The following is a 16,345-nucleotide window of genomic DNA, read 5'->3' as shown; positions in this document are numbered from 1 at the left end:
CAGGTAATAGAAGGCATCTTATATATTGCCACAGCACAAGAAATTAGCATCACAAGCTTTTAAACTTTTAAAATTGATTTTAACATTATGGCTGGCCTTTCAAAAGTAGGGACTCTTGTCAGATCATTTTTATGCTACAGTATTCTTATCCCTTGTTATTTAACATAGTTTAGGCCAGTTGTAATGTCAGGAAACTGCATAAAGCAGTTTCTTTTTTTCTATAGCTTTTTAGACCAAGGTAAGATCAGGTACATGGTAGGGGTTTACTTTATTTGTAACCCTTATAATTTTGAGGCTGAGTTGAGTTATAGATGGAACTTGGTGTAGCCCTTTGAAGATATAAAAACCCACATGATTATGTACTTGATCAACAAGCAATAGAGAAAACTCAAAGATGGAAAAAGACAAGAGGACAAAGAGGATTTTGTATTTTTGAACATATTTATTGTACATTTTACCTTTCTATATGTACGGTAATTGGAAAGGTGACTTCTGATAGCTCATGGGTCATATACATAAAAACAATGGTTGCAACTAAGTCACAAATCTGGCAAAGTCTTTCCTTTGACAGGAAGAGCCATTTTTCCCTAAAAAATGTAAATGTTTTCCCTAACAAAAGTAAAAGTATGAGTAGTTACAGAGGAACATTCAAAAGCACTTTTAAAGTCGTAAAGGAGAAAAATATCTGTAAAGATGATTAATGATTATCAGGCATAAAATAAGTGTTTTTAAGCTCTGTCAACTCTGCTTTTCTAATGAGGTCTTAACTGCTCCCCAACTAAAGCCTTTATCCAAGCTGTGTTTTGTATTTCATTTAATCAATGCTTTGTATAGAGACAGTTACCATCATCATAACCTTTCAGTTCCTGTGTTTTGGCATCGCACAGATTTTGTATGCAATTTGGGGGCTCAAGGGAAGCACATTTAACTGAAATGTCCAAGTACAATTTATTGTGTGATGTAGGGTTATAGAACTCCTCTCTAACTTGCTTATTGTTGCAAAGAGAGCCTTTGTAATTACTAGGGGATTATGGCAGAATATGAGAGACCTTGAAAGCGGCTTTCATGAAGATCAGGAATGTGTTCTGCACAACCTCTGAAACAATCAGCTAGAGTAGTGAAGCAGAAGTATATTAAAATGCGAAGAGTTCACTGAAAAGGTCCTGATAGAAACACCCAATTAAAGAAATAAAAACTGATATTTAAGATTGTGAAAGATTCTCACTTTGGTTTGAAAAAAGACCCTTAGGAGAACTGGAAATGAGTTGGCAATACAAATACAATGGCTTTTCCTCTTTTTTCTCAGCAACAAAAGTAACAAAATTTGAGTTTAATGGTAGATAATTAAGAATAATGGAATGGAAGTTAGTTGTACTGGTACACTGCCTGAATTAATATGCAAGATTAAGAGACCAATAACCCAGGAACAATTGAGTTTCTTTTTTTTATACCTATAAATTAGTGAAAAATTTTGGATAAGAGTATGGTGCAGTGTAGCACCAAGCTCTCTTATTATATTAGTTTTCACTTCTTAATTAGCTTTTTTAATGTCATTTCTTTTTTTAGTCACAAAGAATCACTGTATGGTTTTTTAACTAATTTCTAACCAAAAAAGTCTGCATATTTTTATACTGAGATGTACATTTTACTTTGTCTTTTTCTATTTCAGAGTTAAAAAACCAACAAATATGTGCTAAAAATAGTCTGCCTAAGTGTTTTATGATTTTTGTTAGTGTGTGGGGCTTTTACTTCTGATAAAATCTTGTACCCGATCCTGATCATGAGAGATTCAGCCATAAACTTTCTTTTCTGTGACAGAAGCTGCATTTCCTTGTATTGAATGTTTTTTTTCTCAGTGATGCTGAAGTTGAAGCAAGTTTAGGTGAATTATTATTCAGTAGTGAGCAGGTAGGAAAATCATACAGTAATTTTGGAAAATTGCATCTGTAAATTTAACTAATGCAGTTGTAAACTGATTTTTCTTACAGAAGTAATAACCAAAACCTGAATCTTTTTTTGGTTTGCTTGCATATTGAATACATTAAGATGTCACTCACTCTATGAGTATTTCTGAGTAACATGATGAGAAACATTTTTTGTTTTGGTTTGCTTGGGTTTTTTTTCTACTATTTGATCCATAATATATTAAAAAATATTTGAAGCCCTCTTGGCAATAATTTTCTTTTGTGAAATACTTGTTGTATAGTTGAAACACAAAATTGGTTTATTCAGGTTATCCTTTATGTGAAAGTACTTTTAGACGACTGTGTATTTATCAGCAGCCTGGTATAATAGCCAATAAAATCCAAATAACAATTCCCACTATTTACCGACACTGACACCTGCTCCAGCCATTGGTCATAAGAGGATGAGCTTCCCCATACTACCTACTGTTTCTCATTGAATCATTATCCCATGAATATATCTGCGATAAAACCAACATTAATGTTATTAGCGTACATTGCTTATCAATAATTCTTCATTTTACGTTACAGGTCTAAAATACTCTTACAAATCAGATTTACATTAAGATTATTTTATTTTTATTTGAGTCAGTTGAAAATTAGGAATTCCAACACAAAAACTTTATTCCCCCTCCCCTAAGATATTTAACTAAAAAATGTATGAACCTCTTTACTGGAAAAGATGTTTCACTTTTTGGAAATGCTGGGGGAGAATGTAACATGGGAATCATAAAAAGTTAGACTTCCCACGAGAAGCAAAATCTATGCAAATGAGCATGTTCATTGGCAAAAAGCTAGATTAAAAAAACATAATTTACTACTGTTGTTAGCTGGCAAATTTGAAAATATTTTATTATTTTTGCATGCACTCATACTGTGAAAAAAAATGTGCTATGTGAAAGCAGCAGCATATTCTTACCGTCTTGATAAGAACTAAATAGTGACTGTGTGTGCTTTTAGAGACCAGCAGGCAATAATACTGTGTAGAAGTGGCCTAAGAATGAATATTTCTGAATATGTAACTTGTATGTATTAGGCAAATTGAGTTATTGGAGTAATTGTAGTAAGCTGAAAATGTTTCTTTATCCAAAGCTGTGCTCTGTTTTTAGTTTAACATTTCAACTTCACCAACCTTTTCCTGTTGAAACCCACTTTGTATTTGAAAGATTTACACGCAGTTAATTGTCATTGATACCCCTGGAATTTCTGAATGCTGTCAGAAAAACATGAAAGTTTTCGGAGAGAAATATTGACAATGAAAGAAAAATAAGATTTAAATACTATAAGTGAATTATGCTTTGTTCAAATATAAACAACAACAAAGATCTTTATCTAATATTCAGGTAAGTAAATGAATTCTCAGATCAGTGTTGATGGCGAGTACTCAGGAATTCAGGTTTACTTTTCTGTTATTCAATAAAATGATTAAGTTTCTCATAAAACAGACTCAAATATGTGTTTGGAGGCACTATATAATAAATGAACTATAAAATACTTCATTAAAATAGGAGGCTTACAACCATGATATAAGAAATTGGAAGATACTTGTTCCAGACGAATTATACTGAATTATTTTTTGTCCAGATGTGATGTCCAAAAAAAAAAAGAAAAAAGCATGATCATTTCTTTCTCATAAAAAGTCTGATGAATATACCCTGCACAATTTGAAATGTTAAGCGAGCTTCTACTGTAATATTTCCATCTCATCCCACAGAATTTTAGAATGTAATCCATAGAATTCCTAAGTAGCAGTTAATCCTAACTCCACAAGGATTAGTCTGTATCTGCACACTATGTGCACAGGAAGCTTCATACATGCAAAAAAATTTAATCTAATTATGATTTTATTGCACATATAAACAGTCACTACCAGTCTAATCTGAGCCTGCAAGGAAGACAATGTGTTTTTGCATTAACTATCTGAATATAATTCTAGTGAATAAAGATCACTAACAATTTTAAAAGCTGTCAAAATTCAGACTGAATTTGTAATGGCTTTATTTTTTGTTTGTTTTGCAAACAGGAATAGATTCACAAAACTAGTAGTGAAGAGATAGCAACTGTTTCTCCATCTTCCCCTCTCCACCCACTCACCTCTACCCGCACCAAGTTGAAGATCTCACCATATGTTTTTTAATGCAATAACTCCTATAAATAGGAGATTAGGTTTCAACCTCTTACCCCTGACTGAGATTTAAACCTTTATTTTCTACCTTCCAGAGGAATCACCTAACCACTGCAGTGGTGTGCTCTCACCTGAACTATTTGAACTGCTTCTTTGACCGAGCTGTGTGCCTCCCAAGTGAATTCTTTAACTGCCAGACCAAAGAGTCATTCTCTCTCTTTGACTCAGTATTTAAATAATCCATGCAGAACAGCTTTTTCCATGGGGATCGAGAGAAGCCAATTATAGATTTCTCACTGGTTTAAGAAGTCTTTTGGGAAAGTGAAAATGTGGGTTCAAGAATGTGCAGACAAGGTCTTGAACCTGATTGTCCCACATTGTATATCAGATGAGGCCCTAACCGCAGAGCTATTGAATAAGTGAAGAGAGGGGGGATTCTCTTTACTTCCATGAATGATTTACAAAGAGCGTGTAAGCCTAATCTTTCATTTCCAGTTCTCTAGTTTTGTGTTTAAATAGCTTCTACAGATTTGCCTATGTCTCTGGCAAGTATAAAGATTAATGATTGGAGAAAATTGCTACTTTTGGGGATGTAGAAGGATAATTCATCCCCACATTTTTTGTTCCTAAATATTTCCTGAATACTTATGTCAGTTCCAAATGAAATCAAAGTATGGTTTTCTTTGTCACTAAATGCATCATTTTAGTTGAATTGCAAGTATTGTAGAGGAGGGGGAAGATGACTGAATTTTTTTTCCAATTCCCTTTTTGTTAAAGCAACTAACTGAAGATTATTTACATAATACTTGAAGCCCTCCTGCATATACTTCCATGTTTCCTAAAACTTCTTAATTCAAGAACCTGTACTGAGCTGAACTAGCATGCTTATATTAAGAAGGAGTAGTCAAACTTGCTGGCCACAAGTGCTTATTTCAATTCACACACAAAGATCAATACAAAAGAAATACTGCCCACTTATGAAATCTGAGTCATTTTTCTCTACTTTTTATGTTGCCAACAGATGTGAGGAAAAGCCAGAACAAAGTACAGGTTTTGGGGTTTTTTTTGATGAGGAAAAAAGCAAGCTAGCAAAATCTTACCTGCAAAGGTTAGATGTTGATCTCTTGCAGGAAAATGTCTCAGTAGTACTACAGATACAGAATAAGTTGTCAAATGTTGCAGATTTTTACAGAGTCACACAAAAGGTTTGCTGGTACCAGTTGTGAAGCCCAGAGTTCCTGAGTCTTAATTTAGTGAATGATTTTCAGCACAGTAGGTGAGCTGACTGGCAGTGGCAACCAGATGCAAAGTTAACAGAAACTGAGGAGGTGAATGTACTGGAGGGATCATAAAGCAAATTTTTTGCAGTGATTTTTTTTCCTTCCCCCACCCCCCCCCCCCCCCAATTTCTTTCAGGACATGCTTCCGTTTTCTCAGCATGTGTCTCTTAAGATTTCACACAGTTAACTTCCACCTGGTACACAGTTTGTATTCTGTATCAAATCCATCTCTTCCAACCTCCATCATGCACTGTCATTGTTCAGGTAAAACCTCCTTCAATGACATTTGCCACCTGAAAATGTTTGCTTGCTTCATTTTGTATCAGAACCCTAAAATTGATATTCAGGAACTTCAGGGCCTGTGTTGTGGGTGTTATGGAGCCTTAAGTATTTCTCTGGTTTTGTAGCATTTAACAGATAAAGCTATTCTCCAATTAAATGAGTGAGGCTTTCCAAAATAAGTTTCCAATCCCATAAATATTTAGCAGTTGGAATAATAATATTCAGTACTTGAGTTAGATAACTTCGTTTGTGGACAACTTTAGTTGAAGTACATAGATCTTTATTTTCTGTGAAATAATGCTTAGGTTCTACAGGATGTACATTCACTTTAAAAAGTGTTCAAACAGTAAATTATTTAGGTCTCAAACAAGAAAGTGGGAATATATGAAAAATGCAACTTTAATAAAATATTTCTAACTAGACCTTTTTAAGTGGTTTATATAAAGCAGACAAATATTCACCCTTTCTAGAACTGATATACTGCGGTTAAAATGATGGCATATTTTTCTTTTGTACTTGCACTTTCTTTATTTTTTCCTATAAAAGTGGGGCAAAATCCACGTTCACCTTGAGTGTAGAACTGAATCTTTCTATTGCATATTTCCTGCCTGGATGTCACACTAAGGCCACTTAAGTCACTTCAGTACCAGTCAGAGATGTTCAGAAACACTTCTTCTGAGTACTTTAATTGTTCATCAAAACCTAACCCTTTGAACATTGCTTTAAGGCACTTTGGCTCTGCTGTTGAGTCACTGAAGCAAAATTGGAGCATCTGGATGCAGTGTCAAAATAGCCCAGGGAGCTCCAGTGCAGCACCCAAGTGGATAATCTCAACACAGAATACAAACACTGCATTAGCGATTGCCGGAAGGCTACAGTTCATCTTCCTCTGAAATACAATACAAGAAAAGTTACAGGATGATACTTTTTTCTTTGTATCTTCTGTTGTGTGAACAAAGAATCAAGCTGTGTTTTGATGTTTTGTCAAGTGTTTGGCAGTATTTTCAGTCCTTGTTTGCCCTACTAATCCACTGATTTTTCTTTTCTTTGGACAAAGCAATGAATGTTTTTTACAGTTTATGCTGTATTAGATATGTTAGTGCAAAAGAAGGAATCCAGTTGATGATGTTGCCTTTGAAGCAAAGTAATGAATCAAAGTAGAGGAAGAATAAGTATGATAATATTTTAGTTGCCTATTAGTACTATTGCATTTAATTATACTCCCTTTACTTGTGCATAAAATTTCTATAATTCTGTGGCCTATGTGAAATTATATTTCTTTTGCTTTGTTTGTTTTCACAGATGGCAGCAAAATTGCATTCCATTGATTGAAAAGAGCATTGTAAGTAACTTTTTGTTTCTCCTGTTGAATTAGGCATCACATTTTATTTTTCTGAATCCACTAAAATTTTATCTTGTGGATAAAATTGTGTTCTTCTTTAAAAACTGGTGAACAATTAATACACTGTCAGAGCTCGTGAGACATCTGGCATGTGGCAACAGATACAATTCCCAAGCCAGATTTCTTTTGCCATCGGCAAGAATAGTTTATGTAAGGCTTAGGCCAACAGGTCAAGAAATATAAATGCAGAAGCATGCTAAACACACCACCTGACATCAGGCTTTGCCTAGAACATGGTTGATCTGTAAAGTGCACGCCAGAATGAATACTGGAGTGCAAAACTGGGGCACAACAGCATATACAGTCTGTTTCCTGACTTCCTATTTTTCTGACCATGCATTTAGGATTTTATTCTTATATGTGTATAAGTGAAACTAAATATGATCAGAAGCATAAGACTGATTTGAAGATTTACTATTTTTATTTGATTCAGATAACGCGTTCAGATTTTATTATATGTATATGTGCATAGAAGCCAAACATACAGTAAAATAATTAGTTGTTCAATTATACTAAAAAAACCTCTGCTAAACATTCTGCTCCACACTACTATTCAAGCTATTCACACTAGTCTTCCAAATACATTAACAAAATGTATTCCATTTGGAACATGTCAAGTAAATGGGTAACACTTTTTCTAGCATGTCTAGCTGCCATTAATGTAGTTAGTATTCATTGTAATTACACTCATCATAATGAATTCATTTAGTATTAATGTGAATATTATACAACTTTTTAGACACTCCATTATAATTCAGCAATAATTAATGTACATATTAAATGAAGTGTTACTACTTAATTCTATGATAAAACCATGTTGTTTCACTTGAAAAGCTTTAGAGGAAGTTATGTTTAATCTCATTGGTATTCCAATTGTTGCCAGGAGATATTCTTCAATGGCAAAGGGCAATTCTCATTGGGAGACTTGTTAGCTTTTCAGAGAGATTCCATATTTGCACTTGTCTACTGATTCACTTATGGGATACTAGCATTTGAAGAAAGGTACTTCATGGACATGATAATGCAAAAAACTCATTGAACTATCCTAAAAGCATGAACAATTTCTAACATTTCAGATATTATCCAATAAAAATGCCTGTGTTTGTAAGTTGAAGTCCTGTAGCACTTATATTTGATCATTGTTCTTCCTTTCTACCTTCCAAGAGTAATCCAAAACTGAGAAGCAAGTATTTTAAATGTATCAGACATCAACAGGATGAGGTGCCTCAAAGGCATCCATGCCCACTTCAGAGAGTGCCTAAAAGTAATGACATGGGGAAACATAGCAAAAGAAGAATGTCCATATTAGATTAGGCTAAGAATTGTCTGGACAGCATCCTGTCTCAGGGAAGTGATTATAAGTATATGCCCAGGAAAGGGTAAGAATAGCAACTAGATTTCCCAGCCTCCAGCAGTTTTAGCTGATGAAATTTCATCAGATGTTTGTGGTTTCTAAAGATTAAGGTTTTGTTAGATTTTTGTTCTGTGAATCTTTTCCCACAAACTTACATAAGTCTTAGAACAGTTATGAGTTGCATTGGTCTACTACCCTGTTCATTTTGTGTATAAAGAACTTTTTTTCTTGTCATTTTGAATGTGATTTCTTCTATCTTAATTTGAATCTACATTGCATTAGATTTGACTGAGCTGTCAATTCCCTTCATGCCACCAGTGATTTGTGAGCCTCATCTAGATCCTTCTTTGGAGATCTTCTTTTCAAGAGAAGCATCCTACTCGGATCTCTGTATAGAAGCTGTTCATCTTTGTTGCCCTGTTTTGGATTTTGCATGCTACTTGTGGCTTTTGAAGTGTGAGAAGTTCTTAGGTTTCTACTATTTCAAAATTATTCCCTCCGCTTTTCCTTCTTAGTTTCTTACTGGATACCAATACTGAATAGTTGTGCAACTATAGGCTCATTCTCCACAGTAATGCCAACTCTAGGCCCACTATGTTAAATTCCCCCCCCTTCCCTCACCCTCTCTTGTGCATCACTTTACATGTATTTGCAGGGCATGTATTCTGCCGTTGCTTTGCCTTGTCACTCAGGCTTGTGAGTACAGAATTTCTGGAATTCTACACTGTCTGTCCTTGTCCTGGCTAACCCAAATAATTTTGATCAGGAACATTTCTTAACAACCCTCATCCCTCTTCCCAGACCATTTATGAGTTGAACAGTACAGGCCCTAGAAAATCTCTTTCAAAAAGTCCAGCAGCAAAATCTCTCAGTTTCAGGAACTGGATTTTTACTTCTAACTCTCTACTACTTGGTTTTTAAAGTCTCAGTTATACATGCCTGCCTTCTTATCTGCTTACTTTTTATATTAACCTTTGTTGAGAAACTCTAGGAAAAGCCTTCAGCAAATCCAAGGTAGACGCCTACCAAGCAACTCCAGGCAACCAAATCACTCGCATTCATGTGTCTGTTGAATGATAAAAGTGCTTCAGTAGGTCTACAAAGTAATAAATTCCTTTACAAAAGCTATCTTCATTTGTCCAAAATACAGCATATTTATCAAATGTCCAGTCTTAAGTTCTGTATTAAACTTTATACTAACTTGACCAATATGGACTTCAGTATATTTAAGTCTGACAAAAGATACTTTTCCTTATTTCTGCTATTTAACTTTTCACTAAAATTTATTTTCACTGCAGTTTACATCTGCTAGCTCCCGGTACCTTTGCAATGTTAGGTGAGAGATAAATGCACCCTCACTAGTCAGTAAGATGTATAATTTGTGAATTTCTTATAACTGTTTAGTGAATACTGTCTTTCTAATAATTTGTTACTGTTCGCTCTCTCATCACTTCCTTTCTCCTTCAAGTGGATGTTCCCACTGAGAGTTATTAGGATACATTATTACACAGCAAGCAATCTTTACCTGTAGTTTTACAAAATATGTCAATGTAATGCTAAATAATAAGAATTCAGCTAATCTATGAACTTCTGACTTCACTTCTGCTGATATGTTTGACCTTGGGCTTAACCTATACACTTCTTTATTGTTCCTCTTCCTGTTGAATTTTACAGATTACATGTAAGCTGGGTATTCTTATTTATTGTTTATCACTAAAATGAATTAAATTTTGGAATAAAGTGGTGCATCAATAAAACAAATGTTAATAGTTATGAAATAGTTGCTCCTATGAGAATCAGAAACTCTTTGGAACCACCCTAGATTTTAAAAAAAGTTCTTTTATTACTTCAGAAAAATTAAATATTAAAACAAATGGATTTGTACACTACCTTTTTTCAATTGATGTATTAATAAGGATTTCAACCTCTTTAGTTAAAGTAGACCAGCACAGTCACTGCAAGCACTGCCCCTTGTTGAACTCAGCAGCTGCCACTTGTGAAGTATTCATGAAATTTTTTGTTCTCTTTTTGTATTGCAATCTTTTCTGTCTTTCCGGTGTTGAAGTATCCTTCTCCCTTTCTCAGGCAAAATCCATTCATCCAGTAGCTAGCTTCCTGCTTCTGTATAAAGGAGACTGCAGCATTAAACTTTAAATATTTCAAATCAGGTTTAATCAAGCTCAGATGCATAATGTTTAAGTTAGCATGTTGAAGGCTTGGTTTATGCAAGTAAACCAGATAAGCCTGTTCCCAGTACTACTGCTATTGTTGTATACCTTCCAGATTTCAGTGTCATCGAGCACTTTTCTGTTTAGATATGATCTTAGGCTCTGTGGAGGGCTACTAATTCTTTCTTATAGGCTAGTGATTCTTAAAAGCAGTCTTGTCTACCTTATCATTATTCCATAACATGCCATTACAATTTTTTTTTTTTTTTTTTAATTAAGTAATGATCCAAAGTATTCAGCTCCAGTTGCTGTTAGGGACTTATGACACTGTTTGCAGAGGTACTGAACTCCAACAGCTATGGCTGAAATGAAAGGGAGGTGTTGATTCAAAATTGTTATAGATATACCATTACTAACACATAAAGCTGGTCAATGTTTTCTAAAATGTTTAAACCTTTCATTCTGGTTTTGCTAAATAGATTTTGCAAACACTCTTGTCTTTTCTTGTGAGGGATGAATTCTGTTTCTGTCTATCTTCAGAGGTGGCAAAAAAGTTTAAAAGTTTCAATGACAAAATTAGCAGCGTTTGAATTTCTTGTTGAAAAAATGCCAATCTTTAGGAACAATTTAATTTATTGTATTTCACACATACTTTGGGGGCATAGTCTGTGTGGTTTGTGTTAATATTTATTTGGCGGCACAAATAGAAGTGCAATCTAGGCTCACTGCTACGTTTCTGGTATGGACTAGCTTAGACACATAATGAGAAGGCTTTTCTTTTTAATCTGATGTGTTAATGTGTATTTTTTCAGGCAATAATCCTATCTCTCTTATTTTTAAGAGATACACGGTATTTGCTCATCTTGTTTCCATACATTCTCAGATTGGCTATCACTGTAGCATTTGTTCAATTGGTGTATTTTTCTTTCAACTTTTGTGACCTTTAAAGTCTTTGTTCGTATTCACAGTTTTTCTTTTCATGACCGATACCAAAGTTTCCCTTTCTAAGTATCTTCATGGTGGCTTTTCTGGAGCTGTCCTTGGGGAAAATGGGATTAATTCAGTGTAGATTGGTCTCTCAGTGGTACATCTGGTTCTTCTTTTAAACAGAAAGATGGCAAAATGACTATGCGTGAATACTCATGAGGAGTTTTCTCATGGAAATATATGAATCAAGCTCTTAATCCAAATAAAATATATTTAAACTGTGGTAGTCTTGAATCAATTTAATTTAAAGTAATTTTAAGGAACTAGGTTCTGACTGGGATCCCAGCAAGGAGGATCAGATTGCAAGTTGCATGTTGTGTCCCTGGTGCTTGAGCATTCTTAGGGATTGTGTCCTGTTGCTTTCACTTAAGCCTTACTTTTCAAGATTAGGACCTATCTCAGTAAAGGAATTAAAAAATAAGTGCCTAAAGACACACTTCCTGAGAGATATGCAATATTCCACACTTTAGCCCAGAGCCCTTTTCTGTAGTATTGTTTAAGCTCTCAGAAAAATAGTGTTTACAATGAAAATCGTTAACAACCTTTTACCATGTTTGCTGGCAGGCACTGATTTAATGCTAATGTGGCAGCTAAGATTTTAGTGAGAGACCCTTTTATTTCTCTAAGAGAAGTGTTACACATTCTGAAAACCAGACAGATTTTTCTGGCCAGTGTCTCCTCACATTTGTGCCAGTAGGGATTTGCTGACTAGTCAAATTATCTTTCACAGGATAGCACGTGTCTGTCTTATATAGTAGTGTTTATATTCCTTTTTGACATTTGTCTAAATAGTCATATTTTTTAAAGAATTAAAACAGACTTTGTTGTTGTTAATAAATGTCTACATAATGTTCCCCCTGAAAACTGCCAGATATAAAATGCAAGACATCAATTTAGGATGAGCTTGCATTCTAGCAAACCAAATTATATTTTTTACAAAATACATTCACAATTGGCAGTAGACCCTTCTCTGAAAAAAAGAAAAAAAAGAGTGAAAATACAATATTATAATCTCAATAGCATTTTTAATGGTAGAAGAAGTGCTGATACATTAAGGTAAGCTTGGTTGTATTCCAACAGCAACTGGATGAAAAGTGTTGGTTTTGGTTTTTTTTTTCTAGTAAGGCCTATTTCTATACCTATACATATAATCTATGTTATTTAACCTTACCTGTGGCCAGATAGGAAGTGTTATCTTTCACACCAGATCTCTACTTTTTATATAGTTCATCCTAATATAGATTTTCGGATCTGAAACCTTAATCCTTTTAACTTATATGTAATTTTGTATTTTTTAAGTGCATAACTGTACCTATTTTATGCCTTTACCATTTCTTTAACCTATGTTGTAGTAGTTTCATATGGTGATAATTGTATATTAGAGGAAATCTTGATGTAGAATCTGAGTGAAAGAAAGTGGAAAAAGTGGAAGAAAAATAGTACAATTATATTTATGACTTTATTGAACAAGAAGTGTAGATTTTCTTCTCGGTTTGTGTGCTTGAAATGTCATGTGTTTGGGTCAAAGCAGAATTTACTAGCAGTGGTTTCTGGGGTTTGGGAGCAAAATTCTAAAATCTTCTCTATTTTCCTCACTAGCCTTTAAATGTCTTAATTGAGTTAAATGAAATGATCTTCTGGACCTCTTTTATTGTACATCCACCAATCATATTAATGTGTTTCTATTAAAACTGATCAGTTCGTTCTCATATTTAGATGTCAGCCAGAAGTCAGTTCTAGGAAGTATACTATACACAGAAGTATATGGAGCATTATAGTTAAATATCCCTAGATATTTACAGGTAGAGCAATTTATTATTGTGAATTAGAATCCATTTCTATTGTCAAAGTTCTTGCAACTTTAAGAGATGCAGATTAAATTTCCCCTTTGAATGAAAACAGAGATTTGGAAGTCCTGTTTTATTTCACCTTAAAATGACTTTTCAGTTAGACAATGATTTATGCGTGACTCTTTTATGATGTTGCAGTTTTACACTTTTCAGAAACATTAAATAATTTTCTGGTTTACTATTTGAGTCAGAGTAGACAGATTATTCCTACTATTTTTACCAATATCTATATGACATTTTAATTGCTCAATGCAGTGTCTAAAATCAGTTATCTTGAAAAGTGAGATAAAGTACTCTTATCTGTGATAATTGTGAATCAAAACCAGCATGTTTACTGTGTTTAACCACTCTGCCAATTTTTCTATTTTGGAATTTTAAGAATTGTTCATTTAGCTAAACATTTTCAATAGAGGTGATGGTGAAAGTAATCCATTTATCTGGGAATGGCTATGGTTCCTCCCTGCTTTTTCAGTTAGGTTTCTCACCAGGAGAGACTGTAAGAACAAATATTTCATTTGGTATCAGATTCCCCCATTATTAAACTGTTACAACAGTACTCATCAAATTCCCCCATTACTAAATTATTACAACACTAGTAATTCAAGCCCCAGGTCATTATGAAACTGTTGCTTTGACCTTGATGAGATAAGGTATCCTGAGCTATGGATACAGTAAAATTCCTATTGATATTACAGCTTGCTTCCATTATCTGAAAGGCATTTTTTTACACTTATATTTAGCTTATCTAGTATTGTGATTTGGAAATAAAAAGATCTACCAGAATTTTCAATCTAGGAAACAAATACAGTGACTACAAATATAACCTAGAAAATACCACCTGCTTCCTCAGGCTTGCAGTATTCATACTTGCTCACTGTTTTTTTGTTTCAAGTGATGCATTTGCATCTGAAACTATTAGGATTCAGCTGAAACAGATACTTCCCAGGTGTCCAGTGAATGAGATGTTACTCTGCCACACCTTTCTTAATGCACAGTTGTGTGTTCAAGTATAGCCCTCATTTAGAAGAACTGTGGAGTGGAGTCTACCCTGTGGAAACACTGGAAAATGTAAAACTACCCAGAGGTTTCAAGCTTGCAGCAGCTATTAGTCTTCAAGAAGCTTCTGTCTCAGACTAGAGTACAAAACAAGTGGTTGGCAGTACAGTATTATTTTGCTTTGAGTCCTCCAGCCTAAGTTCATATTTTTTTCTTCTTTCGTGTGTTAAGTAGAGGCATATATGAGATTTTTTCAGTAGAAAGGAAACAGCATAGAAAAACCTTCTTGCAGTCAGCTTTGCAAACCTCACAGAAAGCTCATTTCTGATGTACGTCATCCTTTCATGCTTCCCCTGTTGAGACTGCTTTAAACAAGTTTCATTTATACTGTAGCAAACTTTCACACCAATTCACAACATAATTAAATTAGACCCAGAAGTTCACTACCCAAGCTAAGTCTGTTTTCAGAACTATCAAAGGAAAAGTAAAACATTTCAAAGAAAGTTTACTGGCTTTACAACAATTTTGTTCTAGAGACAAAGAACCCACAAACCTCTTTCCACTTAGCTCTGTATTTATAACAGTTCAAATAGTTTTCCTACTGAAATAAATATGCTGGGGACAAACTGAACATCTCTTAAGAAATATACACATATATATATACAGTTAACACATTGAAATAGCTTCTACCATTTTCTGTATCATCCTCTGAGCTAGATGTGAAAGGATAAAATAGAAAATGGATGAAATTTCATGATCATCACTGAAATACTTCCTTTTTTTTCTGAGAGGCAGGAAATAAACAACTAGGATTAACAGATGAGGGAGCTTCTGTTACATGTTATTAACCCTGTTTTATTGAATCACTAAAGTGTGAGAGTAATAAAGCAATAACTGACCACATAATCAAAGTAAAATTCCCTGCCTTCTAAAATTTGGCAAATTCAGTTTCTTTTAAAATAGAGTTACATTTAAACTTACGCAAAACATGTGGATAATAAGTCTGATGTAAAAAGAACTGTTTTCTGTGGGGTTCTCCCCTTTTTTAACGATTCTAGATTCTGTTCACACTTCTGCTCAGTAATGGTAATAGAAAAGACAAATACAATGGGAAACATATTTCTTAAAAAGTTAAATACATATATATTGGACTTCAGGTTTAAGTTACTTTAGCCACAGGGAGGAATTAACCTGCTTCAACTTATTCTTGATAGTAAAGCTACTAGTGATGAAAGGATATGAAAAAAATATAAGAGCTCAAAGGATAACTTTCTATCCAGTGTTCTTTTTTATCCAGAAAATACCCAAATATAAATTGCTATACCACAGATTGCTGTAAACTATGCCCAGAGATAACTAATTTGTAAAAATTCGTTAAGTGTTATCAGTTCCAAAAAATAACTTCTAACTGAATATTCTTCACAGTGACACAAACTTGGTGCGATTGTTCTTGCTCTCCTCTAGCAACTGAGATGTCATAATGCACATCGCTGAGTGTACACCTACACAGAGAGTTCATTTTTAATTTTTATTAAGTCTGTTCTCATTTGCCTGCAAGAGTTTACTTGTATATATTTAACTCAGTATATGTCAGACCACACTTTTATTTAATGCCTAGTTAATTGTGAAGACACCTTGATTTTAATATTATGCTTTTAAATTAACTCCAGTGAACTGCAACTGAAAATGACTTTATAGGTTATTAGGTATAATCTGAAAAAATAAGCACTTAATCTATATTATGTTGCTTTTACTGCAATGGGCTGAAAGATAGTTTAGGGATGAGTGTTAGTGTTCTTACATTTGTTTACAATTTACAAGCACAAACCATGTAGGTAAAAGGCAAAATAGCTATGCCTCTTATAATCTCACATATTAAGTTTTAATAGAAAGACTGTAGGGAGATGATTCAATTTTTACATAAAACTTTCATTGCA

General features: G+C 34.0%; 1 protein-coding gene across 23 annotated transcripts in view; it reads left to right on the top strand.

Moving 5' to 3' along the window:
* The window catches only part of TENM3 (teneurin transmembrane protein 3), a 1,330,479-nt gene that overhangs the window by 443,292 nt on the left and 870,842 nt on the right, over positions 1-16,345 (top strand). For all 23 annotated transcript variants that reach the window (XM_032108354.1, XM_032108353.1, XM_032108357.1 and 20 more), the window contains one exon: positions 6,954-6,993. The gene's annotated coding sequence lies outside the window, so the exon portion shown is untranslated. The remainder of the gene's footprint in view (positions 1-6,953; positions 6,994-16,345) is intronic.

Source organism: Corvus moneduloides, chromosome 5 (assembly GCF_009650955.1).
Source record: "Corvus moneduloides isolate bCorMon1 chromosome 5, bCorMon1.pri, whole genome shotgun sequence".
In the NCBI taxonomy this organism is placed as follows: Eukaryota; Metazoa; Chordata; class Aves; order Passeriformes; family Corvidae; genus Corvus; species Corvus moneduloides.
The sequence above is the reverse complement of the archived record's forward strand: the minus strand, read 5'-3'. Positions and strand labels throughout refer to the sequence as shown.